Here is a 10,089-nt window from a genome sequence, read left to right as displayed (position 1 = left end):
AGAAAAGTATTGAGTACAAAACACTTGGAAAAATTAGTCAAGTAAAACTCATTAAGGTCAAGGTACCTGCATAAGGATGGGGATGGGAGTATTCATGTACTTTTCCCCCACCGAGGCCATGTCCGCGCAGGCCGCGTCGCTCTTGTAAGGGTACTCGGATGGGTTCTTCTTCAACATGCCATAGTCATACCCATCCGTAAACCCTTCAGCTCGGCCCACCAAGCGCTCGGCGGCATTGCAGTCCATCACAAGGGCCTGAAACTCGGCGGAATATTTCATCGCCAAAGCGCAGCGAGTTATGCCCTGTGACACCAGCCATTGGCGATCCTGCGCGAGGCCAGCAACAGACGTCTCGAGGACAGGAACCTGGGAGTTTAATAACTCAGCAGTTTCCTTAGTCTTTTGTAGCTCCTCCTTATCAGACGCTGCTGCCGCCAAGATTTTTTCTTTCTCCGCCTGCGCAGCACCAAGTGCTTCCTGGCTGGACGCCGCCGTCGCCAAGGCCTCATCTCTATCGGCCTGCGCGGCCGCCAACTCCCTCTTCAGGCGCGCAACCTCGCTCTCCAGTGATGATTTTTCAGTGATACTCTGGACGATAGCTTGGTCACGCGCCTCAGCCTGCTGTTCCAAGACACGCACTCTACGCGCGTACTTGGCAACTTCGGCCTCCGCCAACTGCTGCTTCTCCCGCGCAGCTTGGAGCTCATGCCCGCGCTTAATATAGGCGGTGTTGGCACTTGCTCGGTTTTCGCTGAGCTCCGCCTGGAGTTTCTCAGCTCGTGCGCGAGCATCAGAAAGGTTCCAGGCGGCCACCTTAGCCTCTTGCTGGGCTGCCACAAGAGCATCGCGTACTTTAATATAATCGCGATGAAGCTCTTGGGAGGCAGCAAAGAAAGCTGACCCAGCGAAAATGTGATCGTTGAGCAAGTCAGCGCGAGTGCGCTCCTCCTGATACCTCCTTTCAGTAGGAGGCACGGCATGAGCCCAGAAGTCCTCGCATACGCCCATGGATTGGAAGGAACTGTCTTCATTAATATTCCATCTCGGGCGATAAACGTGGTCACCTTCCTACAAAACACAAGAAATGTTCTAAGTCATAAACATACTTATATGGAGGTACGCGCAGCGGAGCAACAAATTAAAACATACCTGCGGGGATGAAGCAGAAAAGTCAGCGCCAGCCCCACCAGAAGTATGCGCTGCGAAGGCTTGTGGCATCACAGGGCTGGCGCGGTCTCCCAAGGAGTCCTCAGCTTGAGCCCCCTCATCCTCCTCATCTTCTTGAATAGGCCTCTTCTCCTGCGACCTGGGGGGCTCCAAACCAGCCTCGCAGAGAGGGCTGCGCGTAGGAGGAGGCGAGGGAGGTCTCGACGCCGCCAGTTCAGCGCGCAATACGGCTTCCTGCTCCTTTGTAACCCCAATAAGGGGAGAATCAGCACTAGCAGGAGCAGGACCAGAACCAGCGGCGCCGCCAACGGCGCCAGGAGTGTCGCCAGCAACTTGTACGCCAGCTACAACTCCTATGAACAAATCAACAAGGAAAAATGGTTTATGACTGAATCCAAAAGAAAAATAAACAAGACAAGTGTGCAAAACATACCTTGGCGCAATTCTGTTCGCAGCGGCGAACATCGCCATAAAATTCATTCTACCCTTTTCAGAGGGTAGAACAGGGGACTCCGAAGCAGCCCCCGGCGCAGCCTCAGCACCTTGTGGCGCCTGTGGCTCATCTGCTACCGTCGCCGGTTCTGCAAACATTCAAAGGAGGAAAGGTTTAATAACAATTCAGCCAGATGAAGATAAATAAAGTATACCTGTTGCAGGCGCGGCACTGCTTCTCTCTTCAGCCGCGCGAAAGGAGGAGGCGACGCCACCATACCTCAAGTGGACAGGAGGTCTGCCCACTCTCACAGGCAGGGAAGCTAAAGAATCCTTTGTGGTAAACACCTGGGTTTCCTTAGGTCCCTTCGTTTGAGCATGGGGATGAGCGACAGGGGTGTCATCTTTCTTCTGTTTCTTACTGACCCCTGCGCCAGATTTCCCCTTAGCTTTGCGCTTTAGTAGGGGCGCCTCCTCTTCCTCCTCCTCCTCTTCCGCGAGCTCCAGCTCGTAGTTTTCAAGCGCATCTGCAAAAACAACCAACAGAACTGTTAATAAACTTGGGTATTCTAAAGGAATGAGCATAAGTGTGAAGGCTTACCAGGCGCGTCACTGTCAAAGTCAAATTCCAGATCCACTGGGATGAACATGTCATCGAAGCGATCTGGGAAACCAACTTCCCCAGCGCCAAGCGCGACGGAGCCACCCTCCACTTGTTCATCATAAGCGGCAAGGACATAATCCTTGGTGACTGCGCAAAAACAAGTCAAGTGATATCAGCAAAAGAATTATGTTCGCGCAGAAAAAATAAATAAAGCAATGAAATAAACTTACACAACCCGTCGACTTGGATAACGGGCTCAAGCGCGCTGTCGGCCCAAAGCTTACTCATGCCGACCCCCACCAGCGCCTCCTCGCAAATTTTCTTCGCGGGGGATGGTTCGGCGGTCAGTTTCTTAACCCAGGCGCCAGTTGGGTTCTTGAGGACACCCTCATCCGCAGGCGCAGAAGAGATAGAGCGCATGGTCATACGGATGGGGATCACACCAGCCCTTATGTAAAAGAACCTCTCAGACCAGTCATGAAGGCTCTTGAATGAAACAGTGGAGCACTTCACCTTCTGACTGCGAGGAATGAAAGAGATCCAATTGTCCTGGATCTTGGGCTTGTAAAAATATTGAAAGCGCCGAGGAGTGGGTTCCTCGCGCTGGGATTTGCACATGAACTCAAAGTGAGTCACGCGCACGAGTCCAAACGGATGGACTTGGGATATATGAATCCCATAGAACTTCAGCAGTGCACCCACAAACCTTGTCATCGGGAGACGAAGGTTGCAGTGGGTGAAAAAGTGGGTGAAAAAGTGGCTATATAGGGATATATAGCCGGCAGGCGGGTCCGCCGCCGTTTGCCCGAACCTAGGCAACATGCAGCCAAACAGGGTGGGAAAGCCCTGAGAGGCGATGAGGTTGTCGAGATCGGCCTGCTTCAATTTGCAGAGGATTTCATTCCACCTTTTGGTGGCCTTGGTCCTCCCTACTTCCTCCGATGTGGTCTCAACAACCCTCTTCCCTTTCCCCTTTTGCTTCAATGTCGACATCACCACAGACTTCACACGGCGTCTTCGAGAGGCAACAGAGGTGATTGAGGGGCTAGACGAGTCTGAACTATCAGACATACAACTGCACCAGCAGATAATCGAAAAATCGAAAAGATGAATATACTCAATTCAGAATATGAAAGGCAGAAAATAGAAAATTTGAAACAATGAAGATAAAGATAAAAATTTCCTAAGGGCCTGCTTTTATAGGCCCAGGAGAGAGAAAAGTGGTAACTGATGGGATTTCACGCGCCCCCACTCGCAGGTGTAAGCCAACGAGGGCGCGGCACGTGTCCCTAACACTGTTGAGGGGACATAAAAACGTAACGGACCTGCCACGGAGCAGAGACGCGCCCCCACTCGCAGGTGCTAACCAATGCGAGCGCGACACGTGTTCAAGACAGCTGTGTGAGGGGACGTGAAAGGCAACTGTAGCACCTCGAGCACACGAAACGTCTGACATGTTTACGGCGCACGTCACCACCAACTAACCACGTGTTCGACCCTTCGTTTTCAACCCTTCGTTTTCAACCAAATGGATAGAACTTCGCGCAACGATGGAAACAACCAATAAAACGACAAAACCCCTTTAAAGACCAAATCAGTAAGTCTAATATCCATCTTACCGCGCTCGCGCGAAATAAGACACACATTAGACTGGGGGGGCTTGAAGAGGTATGTACCCGCCTCAACACCGAGCAAGGCGGGTCAACCCACAAGATAAAGACATTATGAAGGCACAAAGCCAAAACCTATGCGCATGGCGCATACAAAACATGCTCAGGCATCATATGCCCAGGCACATATATGCTCGCGCATCACATATGCGCGCGGCGCATCAGCGCGCGGCGCATATCACATGCCCGTGTATATCGCATCTGCCCAGGCACACATATGCTCGCGCATCACATATGCGCGCAGCGCATCAGCGCGTGGCGCATATCACATGCTCGTGCATATCACATCTGCGCATGAAATATCTGCGAGTGAGAATAAAGAGAAGACCTCGCGCATCCTCAGGATGGGCGCATATCACACGTGCGCATAATCAACCTCGTCCTTATCCAAATCAGGATTAGGGCAACCTTGATTGTGCACGTCAGACAACCTTCCAGAAGGCATCTTTTTAAGGAGAAAGAATATGCTGATGTTGATAGCTGCCAAATGAAAGGTCGACAACTCAGCATGACACATGTGTTACCACGTGATTACAACCAACGAGAAAGCGCCAGGTGTCCCAGAGGACACGTGGCGCAGTGCGATTGGAGGAAGCCAACGAGGTTGAGCCCAACCGGTGGTAACCTTAGCACTATAAATACAGCATCAACTCCACTTTGATGACACATTCATACTCAATCATTGACAGTTACAAGCAGTGATAACACATTCAATCATATTGAATCACATTCATTCACAGTCAGTTACATACAATCACACAGTCTCACAACCAAAGGGTATTGAGCAATTAAGCAATACTCTTGAGATTCTCTGACACACATTATTATCTTCTCCACAAATATACTGATTCTCACGCCGGAGGGTTACCCCAAAGAGGACCCCTCTGTCCCTTTCTGAGGGGTAAGTAACGGCGCTGTTCATTTTGTAGGTGGAAGAACACTGATCCAGAAGAACCATCGGTGAAATAGTATAATCACACCCGAGGAAAGTAGATCTGCTACCAGTGAGTAGATCCACGTTTCTTCACTACCAAAGAAATAGAATTTCACGGTTTGCGTTGGATGAAACCCTAAATCGTCTTCCAATCATTGTTGTGACGAGAACAGAAAGGGCAAGTGGCTGATGAAACATCAGTGCTCCACCGATGAATTCAATCCGAGTGGCCGACCGGTTCATCTCATCATGGCTTCATTTCTCACCTCAATCTTGGTTACGTATTTTCTCTCTTCCTCCTCATTTAAGGTTTCAATACTAGCCCTATGTTTAAACTTATAAATTGATGGTTATGATTTGCACAGGGTTTGGGTGGAACTTTAAGTATGTATGGTCAAATTGAAATATTTTAATGAATGTTCATATGGGCTAACTTATTTCATGATGACGTTGTTAGTAAAAGTTTGTGAATATCTAAAGCCGGATTCTTATGGATCACTAAACCATAAAGCAGTGATCTGCATAATATTTTTTGCATTGAAACAGATGTGTTAGAGATGTAAAGAATATTCTGGAGGTCTTATTGAAGAAATAAGTGAGGAGGTTTGATGAAATGGAACCCAACTTTGATCTTTTATGCAAGAAATTATAATCATATGAATAGATTATGTTTTTGAGGAGAAAATGGTAAAGAATAACAACATTGTTGTGGGCAATGATGATGAGAAGATCTCAAATTTGAAGCTGTATTCAGTGATTGCAGCAACAACAGGAGTTGTTGCTAGGTGGCGATTATATACTTCCGTCATTCAAAGATCGGCGATGGGAACTAAAGAGGTGAGTAGTTTTGTTATAATTGAAACATGACGGTTGTGACAATTGGGCATTTTTGTATTTTGATTTAGTTTTATGTTATTAAACAAACATGGCTCCTAGATTATTAGATAAAAAGACAAATACTTAAATCTTAAGTCAAATGAGACTAGACTATTACTAGTGTTAATTATTAACAAGCTGTTTTGACCTAAATCTAAATGGAAATTTTTTGAAACAGGATTTTGTGACTCGAACCTTTTGGATCCGTTACCCTCCCCAATCCATCCCACTCGCTATACCAGGTATAGGTTTGTTTTTTCTATAAACTATAATATTGTTTTTTAATTATTTGCAAGTAAATTAAACATGAAAATCATAGTATGAGCTTTTAAACAAGACAACTTACAGCTGGGATTATTTATTTTGAGGACACAAAAAATGAGATGTGGCTAAAGAGCTTGTTTTTATCAAAGGACAATCTGAAGAAAGAATTGAATGACAATGACTATTGCAATGAGGTATTAGTTATCTACCATTTTTTTTATAATTTATATTTTTTTTGCATATCTTTTGTTGCCAAGTCACAGTTTATATTACAGTAGCTATATTGATGCATATAACCTCTTGTATCTTGTAATATATTTTTTCTTTTTCTTTATCATTGGAATATATGTTATGTAAGCGTTCTCTTTGAAATTTTAAAAATTAGAAGGCAACACAACTACGGAAGTTAAATGTTCATGGGTAATAATTATTCAGTCCACAACCCTACATTACAAGTTCATTCTTGACTTTGAAGTTCATTATTAAGACACACTAGTAATATTAATATATATGTTTTCAAGTTCTAAAGGTAGCAAACTAACACCTAAAGCTCTAATGTTGACTTCTTTTTAAGGTTAGCTGCAAAGGATGGACAAGATGGACTACACTGATTTTTGAAATCAGGTACTCATGCATTGAATTAGGTAACCACGCATTGATGCGTGATTGCTACACCATTACCCATTTTTTGTAGTGTAAGTAGTCATGTTATTATTATTCTTGTGTATATTAGAAGGGAGCTGCAAGCCATTTTGAAAGATAAACTGATTGTTCATAAGATGGTTGATATGGGAAAGAAAAGTGTTAAATATGGAGTTATTGACTGTGTCATTCGAAACTTATGGCAGCTGGTTAGTTAACTTAAAATTTATTCCATTATTTACTTTACTATTTTAAAATGTAGTCCATTGCCTTAGTAGAGTTTTTCTTGTTTTGGCAGTCTTTTGTGGACATCATTTTTGCTTGTTGGAACCGGTTAGAACTTGAGAAAGCATCAAGCATCTAAATCGTCATTTGTGCATAGCATGTTTTTTTTCTGAGAAAAAAAGATTGGAATGCAATAGATTGAAGGGGACCATGAAGAGAAAACTACTAAGTTAGAAGCTATGTGTGAGGATATTGACAACCAACGAGAAAAAATTGATACTGTGAGACATAAGCTTATGGAAGAACTACATATCCAAGACCAAGAGTTTCTAGCATGAATAGAAGGTGTTAATTGCTTTTTATAGCTGTAATTGACAACTTTTCGTTGAATACATTGTTATTTTGAAGTTGCGTATATGCTACAAATTTGCATTTAAGTGTAAACAAGGCTGCATTGTTATACCTGAAATTGTAAAAATATTATTGCATTTATTATGAAAATTGCTACATCTTTTAAAAATGGTTGCAATTGATTGTAGAGAAAGTTGCATTTAAGTGTAGAAAAAGTTGAATTTGTGTGTTAAAAAAGTTACATTTAAATGTAAAAAAGTTGCATTAGCATGTCAAAAAGGTTACATTATAAAAGGGTTGCAATTAAATAGTAAATGCAACTTTTTCAAAAAAGGTTGCATTAACTAACAAAAAAGTTGCATTAGGTCTAATGCAACTTCATCTAACGCAGCCCTTGATAAAAATTTGAACTAGGCCTAATGCAACTTTTTAAAGACCTAGTGCAACTTTTTACTGGTGTTGCAAAAGCTTCATTTTCTTGTAGTTATGCATATGATCTATACTACTAGATGCCCGCGCGATGCGACGGCGACACTGATTTACAATGTAATACTTGTTTTGTGTTAGTTTATCAATGCTCTCGTGATATATTATGTATGAGTTTTGTTAGTTTTCAAATTTTTCGCATCGGTGTAGTCTATCTATGCCATAAGTATTACATAACTCAATTAAGTAAAGAAAGGTCAGAAATATAAATAAGACAATGTAAGTCATAAACACCATTCAGTTTTAATAAACCAACACAGGAATAAGAAAACATAAGTCTTATACATACCATTTAAAAATTAGCATTCATGTCCTAACCACTTGCATTGTGATAAGATAACTTTTAGTCATTTGCCTTACACATCTCAATGACCTCATCTGCGTATTTTGACCACCATTCTTCATTCGAATCGGTATCGAGGTCTTCTTGTTTGACTGCTTTAGTGACTGGATGATGAGTTTTTACTGTATTCTCTTCCTTAACTACCATATCCGCTGGAAGCAGGTTTAGGCACTGCAAAAAAAACAATATTTAGTCTCTTATACATGTTTTACCAAAATCAAAAACGTTATATATTTAGTATAGATGTTAAATTATACCTTACATTTCTTCTAAGTTCTTTTTTGTTTCGTCCATAGTAGATTTCTAAAGAAGACCATGTTTTACCTTTGAATTTAATTTCTATTAGCAATGAATACAGTATAATAATAATAAACTCAAAATGTATTCAAAATATATTCAGAAATATAAAACATTAAAGCACAAAATTTATAGCATACGTACATTTTATAACACATGTGGTTCATTCATCACGTAATACTTCACGATAGACAACATTTGAGGTGTATACCCCATCTCATCTGAAATTTTTGGCGGGGTGTACTAATACAATTTATTATATTTTTCAAATATCAATTTATTTGAAGGGGAGAGACAATATGATGCGTATGATCCTTCTATGGATAACTGATATGCATCATATTGCCCAATATGATCCATCCAGCTTTTTATTTTAATTTTCTTTTTAAATATCTATTTTATTTTAACGATATGGAAGAGCCAATATGATGCATGTGATCCCTATATGGAGACTTGATATGCATCATATTGGCCAATATGAACCATATATAGTTTTTTTTAATATTAGTTTTTATTAGAAAGATGAGGGTGCTACATATCAGCCTTATATGGATCCATTAACATATATTAATTTACCCAACATACTCGACATTGAGGTCTAAAAACGGATTCCTTATCTGCCGCCTAAATAACTTTATTCGGTCCTTGTATTCATCGTACCAACCTACAGAGGCATCGCTTCTGTTTCAGATACTCCTCGTTTAATTTTATATAAATGAAATGGCTGTCATTGACATATACAAGCGACCCCACACAATGAAGTATATGGACTTCGTTAGGACCATGTAACAGGGGGAACATAGTCTCACTGCCATCTGTGCTTAACCAATGAACAATCAAACCAAATTTTTTGCCAATGAGCAATCCCGTATGAGACATCTCCATCCAATTCTTATGGGGTTCTGCACCCATTCCTTCAAACTGTATCATGCTAAACACTTCCTCATATTGTCCCATTTTTTCCAGCTAAAAATTTGCATCCAAATTTGTTGGTGCTCCATGTCAAACCCCAGCTTAGGGCCTAGACGTATGACCAATAGATGGTACCTGTTTTGCAAATATATCAGAGTTAAGTTCTTTTAGCGGAAGTATTTTGAATTAAATATTGAAAACTTAGGATTCAATACCCATTAAATATTTCAAATACCTGTCAATTGAAAGTATCGTTCTTTATATTATTTTGAATAAAATATCTGAGCCATCAGATAACGTCTAATGAATATATCACCAATCTTCTAATCTGTCTTGCTTGTCTATTCTAACATTTACTGTTTCCCTGAAATGTGAGGAAAAATACGTCAGCTATATGCTGGTGAATAACGCTAACTCAATTAAAGGTTTCATAATTCATCATAACATAATCGCATTCATTAATACAAAATCACATTCGTTATGCCACAACACCAATAGCGTTCAATGACTCAGTGGGTCTTATCCCATCTCATTGGAACAAAAAATACACATAGACCACATAATCGGACTTCACTCGCCCTAAAGACAGTCACTTGCCTCATGGTCAGTATGTTTGTAGTGTGCCCACTACAAATCATATATGTAAGGATCCAGACATATATGTATATTAGTCTGAGTGTTTAGTACTACCTTGTATCAAAACGTTTTAGAAGATTTGAACTAACCCTCATGTAAATACTTTCATAACTCTTTACATATGGATAACCGTCCATAATCTAACAGAGTAAACATTTCATAAACATAGAGGATTCGTACCAACCCTCATTTAAAATCTTTTATAACTCTTTACATATGGATAACCCTCCATACTTTAAAAGAGTAAATA

The sequence above is a fragment of the Bidens hawaiensis genome, unplaced genomic scaffold, assembly GCF_021521415.1.
Source record: "Bidens hawaiensis isolate Kalapana, Puna unplaced genomic scaffold, B.hawaiensis_p1.1 tig00013614_1, whole genome shotgun sequence".
Taxonomy (NCBI): Eukaryota; Viridiplantae; Streptophyta; class Magnoliopsida; order Asterales; family Asteraceae; genus Bidens; species Bidens hawaiensis.
This window is presented reverse-complemented; position numbering follows the sequence as displayed.